At 48.4% G+C, this 17,071-nt stretch overlaps 1 long non-coding RNA gene across 1 annotated transcript in view; it reads left to right on the top strand.

Annotated features, from left to right (window-relative positions):
* LOC142293049 (uncharacterized) overlaps window positions 1-17,071 on the top strand; it is a 110,234-nt gene that overhangs the window by 52,857 nt on the left and 40,306 nt on the right. The gene's annotated exons all lie outside the window — the stretch shown is intronic.

The following is a 17,071-nucleotide window of genomic DNA, read 5'->3' on the forward strand; positions in this document are numbered from 1 at the left end:
TTCCTTTTCTTTGTATCAAGCTAGTTGGACCTCGCCTTTGCTAGTTCTATTTTTCCTATCTGAGTATTGTGTTTTCCTATATTACCGTAATCTTTGTATGTGAAGGGCTACCTACTCTTTTTGGGACTATTCTGAGGCAAGATAGATTTCCTCATTCATTCTGTGAGGCATAGCTAGTTTCTCAGGCTGTGATGTGGCATCTAGGTTTTTCGAAACGCTCCACGGCTACTTCTAGTGTAGTCTGACAGTCAGGGGTGTTGTGAATACGTTTTCCAGTTCGGAGCTCCCTCTTGTGGTCAGTGCTGGCAGTGCAGTTGATGTGTGGCTGGACCATATATGACAAGCTTTTCTCCCCCCCATTCACCTTTTGTGTCTCCCCTACTTCCTCATAGAATGTAAGCTTATGAGCAGGGCCCTCACTCCTCCTGGTATCTTAATTTTGTTATTTTGTATTGTCTCATATTGGCTGTTCATGTCCCCTCTTAATTATAAAGTGCTGCGGAATATGTTGGCGCTATAGAAATAAAACTTATTATTATATTATTATGTGTGTAATGGAAGCAACACACCTGCAGAGGACTGGCAATCAGGGTCAGATTGGGCAATTTAACTTAGTAGCTTTCTCTTGTTATTTGACGGTGGTCAATTACTCCTGTGTGTCCAAGACCAGGACATTCTGCAACCAGCTCTGCTCACTTCCAGAACTTCCCTCAGATAAGTGGTCTGCTATTTGTTTACCACCTTTTGTTGTTGTTCAGCTTTGATACTCCCACCTCTCCTCTAACTCTCACTTTGACAACCTACAGTCCGGCTTCCGTCCACATCATTCCACTGAAACTGCCCTGACAAAAATCACAAATGACTTACTTACTGCCAAAGCTAACAACCACTTCTCTATACTCCTACTTCTAGACCTATCCTCAGCTTTTGACACTGTTGACCACTCCCTCCTACTACAGATCCTCTCTTCCCTTGGTGTCAGAGACCTCGCCCTCTCTTGGATCTCTTCATACCTCTCCAACCGCACTTTTACTGTCTCCCACTCCCACACAACCTCTTCATCCCGTCCTCTCTCTGTTGGCGTCCCTCAAGGCTCTGTCCTGGGACCATTACTTTTTTCTATCTATACATTTGGCCTGGGACAACTCATAAAGTCCCATGGCTTCCAGTACCACCTATATGCCGACGACACTCAGATCTACCTCTCTGGTCCAGATGTCACTTCTCTGCTGTCCAGAATCCCAGAGTGCCTATCTGCTATATCTTCCTTCTTCTCCTCTCGCTTCCTAAAGCTCAATGTGGCCAAAACTGAGCTGATCATCTTTCCTCCATCTCCCCTACACTCTCTACCTGATCTATCCATTACAATAAATAACATCACGCTCTCCCCAGCATCCAAAGTTCGGTGCCTCGGAGTGACCTTTGACTCTGCCTTGTCCTTCATACCACACATTCAATCCCTCACCACCTCCTGTCGTCTTCAACTCAAAAATATTTCCAGAATCCGTCCCTTCATCAATTCTCAATCCACAAAAATGCTAGTGCATGCTCTCATAATCTCCCGCCTCGACTACTGCAACATCCTCCTATGTGGTCTCCCTGCTAACACGCTCGCCCCTCTCCAGTCCACCCTTAATGCTGCTGCCCGACTGATCCACCTCTCGCCTCACTACCACCCCGCTTCTCCTCTCTGCATGTCCCTTCACTGGCTCCCAATCTTCCATCGTATCCAATTCAAACTACTAATACTGACTTACAAAGCCATCCACAAATTGTCTCCTCCATATATCTCTGAACTAATCTCTCGCTACACTCCAAAACGTAATCTCCGGTCCTCCCAAGATCTCCTTCTATCCTCCTCTCTCATTCGCTCCTCATGCAACCGTCTCCAAGACTTCTCCCGAACATCCCCAGTCTTCTGGAACTCACTGCCTCAACACGTCAGATTATCTACTACACTTGCAAACTTCAAACGGAACCTAAAGACTCATCTGTTCAGAAATGCCTATAACCTTGAATGACCTCACTGCCCCACCACCGTGCGGAGCTGCCGCCCCACCACCGTGCGGAGCTGCCGCCCCACCACCGTGCGGAGCTGCCGCCCCACCACCGTGCGGAGCTGCCGCCCCACCACCGTGCGGAGCTGCCGCCCCACCACCGTGCGGAGCTGCCGCCCCACCACCGTGCGGAGCTGCCGCCCCACCACCGTGCGGAGCTGCCGCCCCACCTACACCCCACCTACTGTCTCCTCCCCATAATCCTATAGAATGTAAGCCCGCAAGGGCAGGGCCCTCTTCCCTCTGTACTAGTCTGTCTACTGTAACTTGTACATGTATTTTGTATGTAACCCCCTTCTCATGTACAGCACCATGGAATCAATGGTGCTCTATAAATAAATAATAATAATAATAATAATAATACTATGCATGATTCCTAATTTGTTTGTGTGGAGTTTGTGGTGGAATGGGATCATTCCCTGCTGGGAGTGTCTGAATACTTAGCTCCATGATTCTGCAAGATTTGTGTTTTGTCATGCTTGGTATTATTCAGTCCCTCATCTGTATTATTGTTTTTTAGATCCCAGTAACATCTGAGTGCTGGTACAGTGGGGGAGAGGTTCAGTAACCTCAGGATTTTTCCATATCAGTAGTGCTGGTATTTATTAGGGTTTTTACGGCTGCAGACAGTTGCTCTTTCCTATCCTTTTCTATAAAGATAGTTTGGGCCTCACCTTTGCTGAAATCTGTCCTTTCTGGCTTTTTATTGTGTTTTTCTATATCACCGTACCCTTTACATGTGGAGGGATATCTATCTATCTTTGGGGACTACTCCAAGGCAGATTAGCTTTCTTATATTTCTATCTGTGAGATTATTTAGTTCTCCGGCTTTGTAGAGGCGTCCAGGTCATCGTAGGCACGCCTCACGGCTACTGTTAGTTGTGTGTCAGGATTAGGTCTGCAGTCTGTTAAGTTTCCAGCCACTTTGTTACCTTTTTGGGATTCCGCATTATTTGATCCTCCCCAGTCCCTGAATCATAACACAGGGGATTGCGGTCAGCCCAGGTTCCAACTACTCCTTTTTCTTGCTGTTTTTTCACCAATGAGAGTTTTTTGTACTATTCCACGGTTACCGGATCATAACATCCAACAGTCCTTTTCCAGGGGAATCAGGTTTTCTCCAAGTCTCTCTGGGGTGCCAACCATCAGCTTCTCTTCCAGAGGATAAATCTTCCTCCTTCTCTCTTGTCCTTCTCAGCCTTCAAGCCCCCACCCCCAGACCAAGAGACAGAGGCACTACAGGGGGTGATTCCCAGTATTTGGAGAGCTGGGGAGTAAAGAATGGACAGTCAGGAAATTTTTAGGAAATGAGGGTTTAACAAAAGTCAAGCAAATGGTAACTATGGTAAGTTAATTAAATTGCAGACAAGACAAGGAATACACAGAATTAATGGCACAACCCTCCTAAAATTGAGCAAACACAAAATGATACACAACCACCCCATATCACACCATCACAGCGATCTAGCTCGGACGGTTAACGACGATGGGGATTAGGCTTATTGCTGCAGTCTGGTACGGCATTTAAGGGAGGTGTCTAAAAAGCTACAGGTGCGGACCAAAGCCACAATCATGCTGATAATTGATTCAACACTGCCCCCAAATAGTGCACTGGATGTGTTCACATTGTTAGAATCCAAGCAGCTGCAGCCCCAAACCACTTCCACCAGCACTGTGGCTACCCAGACTATTCAACAGGCAACGCCTTTACCATTCAGCAATACCACCGCCTTTACCATCTGGCAATACCACCGCCTTTACAATCTGTCAAAACCACCGCCTTTACCATCTGGCAATACCACCGCCTTTACCATCTGGCAATACCACCGCCTTTACCATCCGGCAACACCACCGCCTTTACCATCCGGCAACACCACCGCCTTTACCATCTGGCAATACCACCGCCTTTACCATCTGGCAATACCACCGCCTTTACCATCTGGCAATACCATCGCCTTTACCATCTGGTAATAACACCGCCTTTACCGTCTAGCAAAACCACCACCTTTACCATCTGGCAACACCACCGCCTTTACCATCTTAAGACCACCGCCTTTACCATCTGGCAATACCACCGCCTTTACCATCTGGCAATACCACCGCCATTACCATCTGGCAATACCACCGCCAATACCATCTAGCAATACCACCACCTTTACCATCTGGCAATACCACCTCCTTTACCATCTGGCAATACCACCGCCTTTACCATCTGGCAATACCACCGCCTTTACCATCTGTCAAAACCATCGCTTTTACCATCTGGCAATACCACCGCCTTTACCATCTGGCAATACCACCGCCTTTACCATCCGGCAACACCACCGCCTTTACCATCCGGCAACACCACCGCCTTTACCATCTGGCAATACCACCGCCTTTACCATCTGGCAATACCACCGCCTTTACCATCTGGCAATACCATCGCCTTTACCATCTGGCAATACCACCGCCTTTACCATCTAGCAAAACCACCACCTTTACCATTTGGCAACACCACCGCCTTTACCATCTGAAGACCACCGCCTTTACCATCTGGCAATACCACCGCCTTTACCATCTGGCAATACCACCGCCAATACCATCTGGCAATACCACCGCCAATACCATCTAGCAATACCACCACCTTTACCATCTGGCAATACCACCGCCTTTACCATCTGGCAATACCACCGCCTTTACCATCTGGCAAGATTACCACCTTTACCATCTGGCAATACCACCGCCTTTACCATCTGGCAATACCACCGCCTTTACCATCTGGCAATTCCACCGCCTTTACCATCTGGCAATACCACCGCCTTTACCATCTGGGAAGACTACCACCTTTTCCACATGGGAAGACCACCGCCTTTACCATCTTTCAAAACCATCGCCTTTACCATCTGGAAACATCACCGCCTTTACCATCTAAAAACACCATCGCCTTTATCATCTTGCAACACCACCGCCTTTACCATATGGCAACACCACCGCCTTTAACATCTGGAAACATCACCGCCTTTACCATCTGGCAACACCACTGCCATTACTATCTGGCAACACCACCGCCTTTTCCATCTGGCAACACCACCGCCTTTACCATCTAGCAATACCTCCGCCTTTACCATCTGGCAATACCATCGCCTTTACCATCCGGCAATACCACCACCTTTACCATCTAGCAATACCACCGCCTTTACCATCTGGCAATACCACCGCCTTTACCATCTGGCAATACCACCGCCTTTACCATCCGGCAACACCACCGCCTTTACCATCCGGCAACACCGCCGCCTTTACCATCTGGCAATACCACCGCCTTTACCATCTGGCAATACCACCGCCTTTACCATCTGGCAATACCATCGCCTTTACCATCTGGCAATACCACCGCCTTTACCATCTAGCAAAACCACCACCTTTTACCATCTGGCAACACCACCGCCTTTACCATCTGAAGACCACCGCCTTTACCATCTGGCAATACCACCGCCATTACCATCTGGCAATACCACCGCCATTACCATCTGGCAATACCACTGCCTTTACCATCTGGAAATACCACCGCCATTACCATCTGGCAATACCACCGCCTTTACCATCTGGCAATACCACCGCCAATACCATCTAGCAATACCACCACCTTTACCATCTGGCAATACCACCGCCTTTACCATCTGGCAAGACTACCACCTTTACCATCTGGCAATACCACCGCCTTTACCATCTGGCAATACCACCGCCTTTACCATCTGGCAATTCCACCGCCTTTACCATCTGGCAATACCACCGCCTTTACCATCTGGCAAGATTACCACCTTTTCCACATGGCAAGACCACCGCCTTTACCATCTTTCAAAACCATCGCCTATACCATCTGGAAACATCACCGCCTTTACCATCTAAAAACACCACCGCCTTTACCATCTCGCAATACCACAGCCTTTACCATCTGGCAATACCACCGCCTTTACCATCTGGCAATACCACCGCCTTTACCATCCGGCAACACCACCGCCTTTACCATCCGGCAACACCACCGCCTTTACCATCCGGCAATACCACCTCCTTTACCATCTGGCAATACCACCGCCTTTACCATCTGGCAATACCACAGCCTTTACCATCTAGCAATACCATCGCTTTTACCATCTAGCGAAACCACCACCTTTACCATCTGGCAACACCACCGCCTTTACCATCTGAAGACCACCGCCTTTATCATCTGGCAATACCACCGCCTTTACCATCTGGCAATACCACCGCCATTACCATCTGGCAAAACCACCGCCTTTACCATCTGGCAATACCACCGCCAATACCATCTAGCAATACCACCACCTTTACCATCTGGCAATACCACCGCCTTTACCATCTAGCAATACCACCGCCTTTACCATCTGGCAAGACTACCACCTTTACCATCTGGCAATACCACCACCTTTACCATCTGGCAATACCACCGCCTTTACCATCTGGCAACACTACCACCTTTTCCACATGGCAAGACCACCGCCTTTACCATCTTTCAAAACCATCGCCTTTACCATCTGGAAACATCACCGCCTTTACCATCTAAAAACACCACCGCCTTTACCATCTCGCAATACCACCGCCTTTACCATATGGCAACACCACCGCCTTTTCCATCTGGCAACACCACCGCCTTTACCATCTAGCAATACCTCTGCCTTTACCATATGGCAATACCACCGCCTTTACCATCTAGCAAGACCACTTCCTTTACCATCTGGCAACACCACCGCCTTTACCATCTGGCAACACCACCGCCTTTACAATCTGGCAAGACCACTTCCTTTACCATCTGGGAACACCACCGCCTTTACCATCTGGAAACAACACCGCCTTTATCATCTGACAAAACCACCACCTTTACCATCTAGCAAGACCACTGCCTTTACCATCTGGCAACACCACTGCCTTTACCATCTGGCAACACCACTGCCTTTACCATCTGGCAACACCACCGCCTTTACCATCTGGCAATACCACCGCCTTTACCATCTGGGAACACCACCGCCTTTACCATCTGGAAACAACACCGCCTTTATCATCTGGCAAAACCACCACCTTTACCATCTAGCAAGACCACTGCCTTTACCATCTGGCAACACCACTGCCTTTACCATCTGGCAACACCACTGCCTTTACCATCTGGCAACACCACCGCCTTTACCATCTGGCAATACCACCGCCTTTACCATCTGGGAACACCACCGCCTTTACCATCTGGAAACAACACCGCCTTTATCATCTGGCAAAACCACCACCTTTACCATCTAGCAAGACCACTGCCTTTACCATCTGGCAACACCACTGACTTTACCATCTGGCAACACCACCGACTTTACCATCTGGCAACACCACCGCCTTTACCATCTGGCAACACCACCGCCTTTACCATCTAGCAACACCACCGCCTTTACCATCTTGCAACACCACCGCCTTTACCATCTGGCAACACCACCGCCTTTACCATCTGGCAACACCACCGCCTTTACCATCTGGCAACACCACCGCCTTTACCATCTGGCAACACCATCGCCTTTACCATCTGGCAATACCACCGCCTTTACCATCTGGCAATACCATCGCCATTACCATCTGGCAATACCACCGCCTTTACCATCTGGCAATACCACCGCCTTTACCATCTGGCAATACCACCGCCATTACCATCTGGCAATACCACCGCCATTACCATCTGGCAATACCACCGCCTTTACCATTTGGCAATACCACCCCCCATCGTGCTCCATCCTCCATGCTGCACACCCCCCATTGTGCTCCTTCCCCCATGCTGCACACCCCCCATTGTGCTCCTTCCCCCATGCTGTGCACCTCACATCGTGCTCCATCCTCCATGCTGCGTACCCCCCACCGTGCTCCATCCTCCATGCTGCGCACCCCCCATCATGCTCCATCTCCCATGCTGCACACCCCCCATCGTGCTCCATCTCCCATGCTGCACACCCCCCATTGTGCTCCATCTCCCATGCTGGGCACCCCCCATCATGCTCCATCCCCCATGCTGGGCACCCCCCATCGTGCTCCATCCCCCATGCTGTGCACCCTCATCGTGCTCCATCCCCCATGCTGCGCACCTCCCATCGTGCTCCATCCCCCATGCTGCGCACCCCCCATCTTGCTTCATCCCCCATGCTGCGCACCCCCCATCGTGCTCCATCCCCCATGCTGCGCACCCTCCATTGTGCTCCATCCTCCATGCTGCACACCCCCCATCGTACTCCATCCTCCATGCTGTGCACCCCCCATCGTGCTCCATCCCCCATGCTGCACCCCCCCATCATGCTCCATCCCCCATGCTGGGGCCGCCGGGGGTGGGGCCGAGCGTGCCAACGTGTGTCGGGAGCGGTTGGAAAGCTGATATACAGTATACTAGAATGGTGTATATAAGAGCTTACTGGTGGTGGCTAGAGATGAGCGAACACTTCAAAGTTCGGATCACTGAGCTTAACCAAACAAACACTATATTCGGAGGAACTGTTTGCCGAACCAAACGCCGAACCTTTTCAACCCCCATTGAATTCAATGAGAGGCCTAATGTACGGCAGAGAAAACACCTTTGGGGCGGTTGGAAAGCTACCAAAACAGCAAAAATGCATTTTACAGTGCAGCACCACTATTTTGGCATAGCCATTAGCTTCCTAGACTATTGACATAAGAAATATAGAGGTGGATGATAAACAGGTGTGGGACTGGTGTTCCCATAATCCTGCCAGTACAGGCAAGACACAACTTGGAGACCCATCTTGTAGTCTTGATATTTAAATACATTGCAGGCAGACAGCAGAACAGCTGCAACAATTTCACTCCCCTTTTCCCCATAGTGTGTTTATACACCAGGGACATATGGTCCATGTAACACACAGGATGTGACCAGGCATTTTCATTTTAAAAAGTGAGCACACAGTGACCATGCCTTCTGCAGGAGCACACCCAGGCCAAAATAGTGCTCTAGAAATCTCTGTAGAACCAGGTAGATCCATGCAGTACACATGTAATGTAACCCAGGTGTACTGCCACTACCAGGTTTGTGTGCCGCCCCCACGTCAGCAGTTGGGCTGCTCGGATCGGGATCCGCAGTGGCTCGAGGGATTTCCGGACCCGGGGGTCGTGCAGACACTCAACGTATATGTACGGGGATTGCTGTAAATACTTCGTGATGCCACCCACGGTGTGTGGTAATATGGTGTAACACCCCTGCTGCTGGGAAGCACCCGGGGATGATGGAATAGCAGCTGGATGTTAACCCCTCCGTTGATAGGGGTGGCTGCCCCGGAAATCAGTGTCCAGGACACGGGGAGTGATGCAGGCCGGAAGTGGCACGCCGGACCGGATCGGGGGATGTTGGTGTACTCACTGTTGAATGATTGCACACAAGTCTGTTGGTAAACCAAGGTGTCAGTGGCCAGCTGCCGCGTTCGGGTGTACTCGGGTCCCACACCCGGCTGGTGTACCGATATCCCTTCCTTCGGCACTCTGTAATTTTCCTCACTTCTGGACAACTCCGTATGGAACGGGGAAGTCCACTCCCGGTATGTTCTGGTTGGGAGATGCGCCTGCGAAAACTGACCCTTGGGATTTCAGTGGGTGTTTGCGGATACCCTATACCCCGCGGTGGGCTGCCGTTTCGCACTATCTGGGCTAACACTTCTGAAGCAATGTCTGGAACCTTGCTGCTGGCCTGGTGAATTAGAGAAGGGGCTTGCAACCGTCTTCTAAGTAGGGTCCTTCTTACCCTGAGGAGGTGGCTAGGATTTTGTGGTTGATGGGACCTGGTGTAGGAAGGTGTTATGTGGGGTGTAGTACACTTCTGTGACCACATGGCGGCGCCAGGGCATCATATTTGCACCGTTGTAGCATACAGCCTTCCCTGGCTCCAGGTTTACTGTTGACAGCCATTAATCACACCGGGCCTGAATAGTGGTCCACAACTCTGCAGCTATGTGACTGCATTAATGTGTATTAATTTAAGCACTGCCAGATTGCATTGACTTACACACAGGAGGTGGCTGGGATTTTCATTTTAAAAATCAAGAGATGCATGAGTGACATGCGTAGGAAGTGTGAGGCGGTTGAATGTGAACAGCCACCAACAGGAGTTATATATTGCAAACCAAGGTCAGGCGTGCATCGCATGGTGGGGGTCAGCCACCAAACCAATGTAACATAACTACAACCAAACAGAGAGAGGGGAGCCAGCATGATCTGAAAGTGGCATGCATCATATAAAAAGTGCAAATTCACAGATTTATTCAGCCGCCTGACCCTTTTCCACAGGCATTGCTAATTAGGCATCATACTTGGGTCTGGTCCGCCTTTATTTATGGTTTCTGGTCTGGCACTGTGAAGGTGAGTTCTGACTAGAGATGAGCGAACCGGTCGTGGTTCGGCTCGAGTTCGGTTCGCCGAACGGAGGTCCCGTTCGAGTTCGGTTCGTCGAACGTTCGACGAACCGAACTCGAACTGCATAGGAAACAACGGCAGGCATTCACAAACACATAAAAACACCTAGAAAACACCCTCAAAGGTGTCCAAAAGGTGACAAACAACTCACAACACAACACAAACACATGGGAAAGTGACAAGAACAAATGCTCATGCGAAAACAAAAGAGCGTAACGAGGAAAAAGAGGACGAGACACAGATATAGGCATGGCACGCCCTTCTAAAATCATGTAAAACACCGCAAGGTGACTCCAAGCGGAGTCTCCCTTTTTTCCAAAAATTGTGCCCCACACACACCCACCCATTCAGTGGCAGCACTTGTGCCCTAGTTGTACACTTCACAGCTAGATTTGCATCAAGCACATTCAAAAATACGCCATTCTTAACCGTCCCCAGGATGACACCGGGGTAGGTAGCAAAGTTTTTCCTGATCTCAGCTCTGTTCATCTTGGATCATTTTTAAAAACAATGTAAGTAAGGGTTACTCCAAGCGGAGTCTCCCTTTTTTCAAAAAATTGGGCCACACAGACACCCCATCAGTGGCAGCACTTGTGCCCTAGTTGCAAACAGGATGTTTTGATTTGCATCAAGCACATTCAAAAATACGCCATAATTAACCGTCCCCAGGATGACACCGGGGTAGGTAGCTAAGTCTTTCCTGATCCCAGCTCTGTTCATCTTGGATCATTTTTAAAAACAATGTAAGTAAGGGTTACTCCAAGCGGAGTCTCCCTTTTTTCCAAAAATTGTGCCCCACACACACCCACCCATACAGTGGCAGCACTTGTGCCCTAGTTGTACACTTCACAGCTAGATTTGCATCAAGCACATTCAAAAATCCGACATTCTTAACCGTCCCCAGGATGACACCGGGGTAGGTAGCAAAGTCTTTCCTGATCTCAGCTCTGTTCATCTTGGATCATTTTTAAAAACAATGTAAGTAAGGGTTACTCCAAGCGGAGTCTCCCTTTTTTTCCAAAAATTGTGCCCCACACACACCCACCCCTTCAGTGGCAGCACTTGTGCCCTAGTTGCAAACAGGATGTTTTGATTTGCATCAAGCACATTCCAAATCCACAAGCATTTACTCTCCCCAGGATGACACAGGGGTAGTAAATTCCTTGTGGATCCATGACTTGTTCATTTTGATGAACGTTAGTCTGTCCACATTGTCACTGGACAGACGCGTGCGCTTATCTGTCAGCACACACCCAGCAGCACTGAAGACACGTTCAGAGACAACGCTGGCAGCTGGACACGACAAAATCTCCAAGGCGTAACTGGAGAGCTCTGGCCATTTTTCAAGATTTGAAGCCCAAAATGAGCAAGGCTCCATTTGCAAAGTCATAGCATCGATGTTCATTTGGAGATACTCCTGTATCATCCTCTCCAGCCGTTGACTATGTGTTAGACTTGTTGTCTCTGTTGGCCTTGCAAAGGAGGGTCTAAAAAAATTATGAAAAGATTCCATAAAATTGCTGTTACCAACACCAGATACAGTCCTACTGGTACGGGTAGACTGTTGAAGATGACGAGACCGTCCCATGTTTGTCAAGTTACAACTGGGAGATTCACTCCCTGCACCTGCACGGTTGTTTGGTGGAAAAGCCGAGCTAAGATCGAGTAACAGCTTCTGCTGATACTCCTGCATACGTGCGTCCCTTTCTATGGCTGGAATTATGTCACAAAATTTGGACTTGTACCGGGGATCTAATAGTGTGGCAAGCCAGTAGTCATCATCACTTCTAATTTTGACAATACGAGGGTCATGTTGGAGGTAGTGTAGCAAGAAAGCGCTCATGTGTCTTGCGCAGCCATGCGGACCAAGTCCACGCTGTGTTTGTGGCATAGAGGTGCTAACCGTTCTTTCTTCCTCTGACATCTCCCCCCAACCTCTTTCAACTGAAATTTGACCAAGGTCTCCCTCATCCGCTGAGTCTTCCATGTCCATGGACAGTTTGTCCTCCATTTCTTCATGTTCTCCTGCACCTTCCTCAACATTTCGCCTGCTACCATGCGCCCTTGTTGATCCCTGTCCCCCATGGTCCCATGCCTGCCGCGTTGGTGATGATGAACGTCTGGACCTTGGAGATGTTGTTGTGTCTTGCGCATATGAATCCTCCTGTAGTTCCTCCCCTTCCTGTTGTCCCACCCCCTGACTCCGAATAGTGTTTAGCGTGTGCTCCAGCATGTAAATGACTGGAATTGTCATGCTGATAATGGCATTGTCAGCGCTAAACATATTCGTCGCCATGTCGAAACTGTGCAGAAGGGTGCATAGGTCTTTGATCTGAGACCACTCCATCAGGGTGATCTGCCCCACCTCTGCATCTCGTTGGCCCAGGCTATATGTCATGACGTATTGCACCAGGGCTCGGCGGTGCTGCCACAGTCGCTGTAACATGTGGAGAGTCGAATTCCAGCGTGTCGCCACATCACATTTCAGGCGATGAACCGGCAGGCCGAAAGACTTCTGGAGCGATGCAAGTCGCTCAGCTGCGGCGCTTGAACGGCGGAAGTGAGCAGACAGTTTTCGTGCCCTGGTCAGAAGGCCATCTAGGCCGGGATAGTGTGTTAAAAATTGCTGGACAACAAGGTTCAACACGTGAGCCATACAAGGTACGTGTGTCACCTTGCCCAGGCAAAGGGCCGCACCCAGGTTTGCAGCATTGTCGCACATGGCCTTACCAGGCTGCAGGTTGAGTGGAGACAACCATTTATTAAACTCAGACCGCAGAGCTGACCACAACTCCTCAGCTGTGTGACTCTTATTCCCAAGACATGTCAAGCTAAAGACTGCCTGATGACGTTGCGCTCTGCTGCCAGCATAGTAATGAGGGGTGCGTGATTCCTTCTGCGCAGTGAGAACGCTGGTGGCCTGACCAGGCAGGCTTGGGGCGGAGGTGGAGGACACAGATGAGGTGGAGGAGGCAGAAGCAGTGGCGGAACTTGGACAGACAGAGGATTGACACACAAGTCGTGGGGACGGCAAGACTTGTGCAGCAGACCCTTCACCATCTGTCCCCATAGTTACCCAGTGCCCAGTCAGCGACATGTAACGTCCCTGTCCATGCTTACAGGTCCAAGTATCGGGGGTAAAATGCACCCGTTCACACACAGAGTTTCTCAAGGAAGCGGTGATGTTGTGTGCGACATGCTGGTGTAGCGTGGGCACACCTTTCTTAGAGAAGTAGTGGCGACTGGGCATCTGGTACTGGGGCACAGCGACAGACATAAGGTCTCTAAAATCCTGTGTGTCCACCAGGCGGAAAGGCAGCATTTCGGTAGCCAAGAGCTTACAGAGGGATAAAGTCAACCTCTTAGCTTTGTCATGGGTCGCAGGAAATGGCCTTTTATTTGTCCACATCTGAGGGACAGAGATTTGGCTGCTGTGTGTAGACGGTGTTGAGTAGGGTGTCCCTGGAAAAATGCAGGTTTGTGAGGAAAGTGCAGGCGGAGACATGATGTTGCCTTCATCCAACGTTGGTGCTATCGATGTCTGAGAGAGCTGTACACACGCACTTGTTTCCCCTTCCAAACCAACTGACGACCTACCAAGCAAACTGCCTGTTGCGGTTACAGTGGTGGAAGTTGTGCGTGGAAAACCAGGTGTGACAGCTGTCCCCACAGTCCTAGAAGATGAAGAGCGCGCGGATGCACTGGAAGGGGCAGGCCGTGGATGGTTCGCTCCGCTAGTCCGCATTGCAGCACGGTCCGCTTCCCACTGGGACATATGATATTTATTCATGTGACGATTCATGGAAGAAGTTGTCAAACTGCTGAGGATTTGACCTCTACTAACAGAATCACGACAAATTTTACACATCACATAATTTGGGCGATCTTTTTCTATGTCAAAAAAGGACCAGGCTAGGCAAGGCTTAGAGGGCATGCGACCTGCTGAGCCCCCCCGACTAGTGCTCAGAGGCAGAGTGGTGGCTGATGATGCAGTTATAGACGTGCTACCAGTGCTCCGACTCTGTCCAGGAAGGCGCAAGGTAACTTCGTCGTCGGTTGCATCCTCCTCCACCGCCTCTGTTGACCTCCTCGAGTGCCTGACTGTGGGTTGACAGTAGGTGGGATCTAGAACTTCCTCATCAATTGTTATGTTTGCACTCCCCTCACCCTCAGACCGAGCCTCTTCTTGCCCTGACCGAATATTTAAGTTGTCATCACAATCTGGTATCTGCGTCTCATCGTCATCAGTATGTTCCTCATTGTCTATAACCACAGGTGTTACAGTTTGTGACAAAGGGTCAACATTATGCTCAGAAACTTGGTCCTCACGGGCTGAATCATAGTCACAAAGGTTCTGGGCATCACTGCAGACCATTTCCTGGTCTGTACTCACTGTAGCTTGGGAGCAGACCTCTGATTCCCAGGCTATAGTGTGACTGATATATCCCTACAAACACTTCAAAAGACCATTTCATAGTACAAAATATTCCATCTTTATTAACATGATTAAAAAACATGTACACAAGGACACAAGGACATGATAAAAAATATATAAACAAAAAGGTGTAGAGAGAGGAATCTATCAAAAAGGCAGAATTTTTAACAATTTCATTTGTGTTACCATCAATATGTTGGAACCATCATCTATCATCCCCTACATGCTGGGGTGAGTTTATGCAAACATATAAAGGGTCCACATACAATTATCCTTGCATATAATCTCTAGATAATAGTAATGAAACCTTTTACTGAAAAAAGCAAGAGAGATGACCCTCATATGGTGAATGAAAAAATCTGCATGCAGTTATAATTGAAAATACTTTGGTTTATAAGCAAAATGCATTTGTCCCATTAGATATAGGTCTGTCATTTATATTTTGCACAAGGGCCCCATATAATGGACAACAATAATGAAGTATATTGCAAAAGGTTTCAGATCTCACACTGAAGGAGGTCTGATAGCGTTTCACAAGTCATTACAAAAGTCCAATTGGACTAAACATGCAGAAAGATGGTATAGTTACCTAATGGATAGAGCCTCCCTCACACCACTCCAACGATCGTTTCACGTATCTTCGTCAGGGAGTGATGTGAGGGAATGCTGGGCAACCTTAAATAACCCCCAAACAGCTGATCGCTATCAAGAATAAGCACTATGTTTACCGGACGCTGCTGGTGCGGACGCAAACACTCCCCCCCGGGCGGCCACGAGGCACGGGTACGTCACCAGACGCGACCGAGGTCGCATGTGATGACGCAACCACGCCACGAGGCCGCAGGGATGGGAGTGCGCATGCGCATCGCAGCGTCAGTGCTTATGATGCTGTGCACAGGGGGAAACAGCTCCATTTTGTTGTATACCAGAAATCGGTTTTCTCCACATGGATAATAAGTATATAGGACAAAAAATAAATAACGAAAAACCCCATATATTCTATTCATAGATTCCAAAGGGCACAATTCTAGTATTCGATCTTAAATTCATAGAAATTGCATTAATTTTCATGGTGTACCATTCATATATCTATATATTTATAACGAACAAGGGGTATTTAAGTAAAGCAATAATCAGCAATATCCCATATTCCTTACATCCATTATCTATTTATTTGCTGCATATAAGGTGTCCATATTTTTCCCTCGATTAGAATAATTAAAACACATATCTAAAATGATGGCGTTGCGGACAAACACACTCAGAGAATATCACAGTTAGCAGTTTGAACTTTATGGTCATAAAAGACCCTACTAAAGCGACAATACGGAGAGGGGTGACACAAAGGTGTCACCACTCTCCAAGTATGGCCTAGTAATTAGAAAGTATATATCCACGCATTTAATGAAAATCGTGTTAGATATGTCCACTATAATGTGGAGGTTGTACAAAAAAGTGTAGGGTAGGGTATCAGCGACGATGTGCCAGAGAGGGTGTCGCATATTGGTAACCTACTATGCATAATATCAAAAAGGTAGGGAGATACAAGTCTCAATCTTTATTTCCAGGTCCTCACCAATCATAGAAGTGTCAGAGGAAGTCCATATAGGACTCATCTATGGTAATGAGGTAGAAAGAGGTGATAGAATATATCACCACCTGCTACCCATGGCATAGATAGAGAAAAAGAGCAATTATGAGTTTTTATCAGACTAACATTCCCACAAAAGGTGGTATATGTTGTCAATCATTGTTCATTCAAAAATAAGTATATACAATGATACTCATAGTGGAAAGATATCAATTGTTGACCCACCCACCGTATGTAGCATCAAAGGTGCGGGGAAATTCGGGTTTAAATCCTTAACAACCTTCATTCTCAGATCCTCACCAGTCATAGAAGTGTCAAAGAAAGTCCATAACGGACTCATCTATAACAATGAGGTGGAAAGAGGCGACAGACAGTGTCGCCACCTGCCACCCATGGCATAGATAGAAAAAAGAGAAGCAAGTATTGATCTTTATCAAGCTAATATTGTGACACAAGATAACATAAGCTCTCAATCATTGTTATATCATGTGTAGATATATATGATGACACTCATAATATGTGGTGTCACAACTCAATAACCAGGGTACACAATTT

This window comes from Anomaloglossus baeobatrachus, chromosome 1 (assembly GCF_048569485.1).
Source record: "Anomaloglossus baeobatrachus isolate aAnoBae1 chromosome 1, aAnoBae1.hap1, whole genome shotgun sequence".
Taxonomy (NCBI): domain Eukaryota; kingdom Metazoa; phylum Chordata; class Amphibia; order Anura; family Aromobatidae; genus Anomaloglossus; species Anomaloglossus baeobatrachus.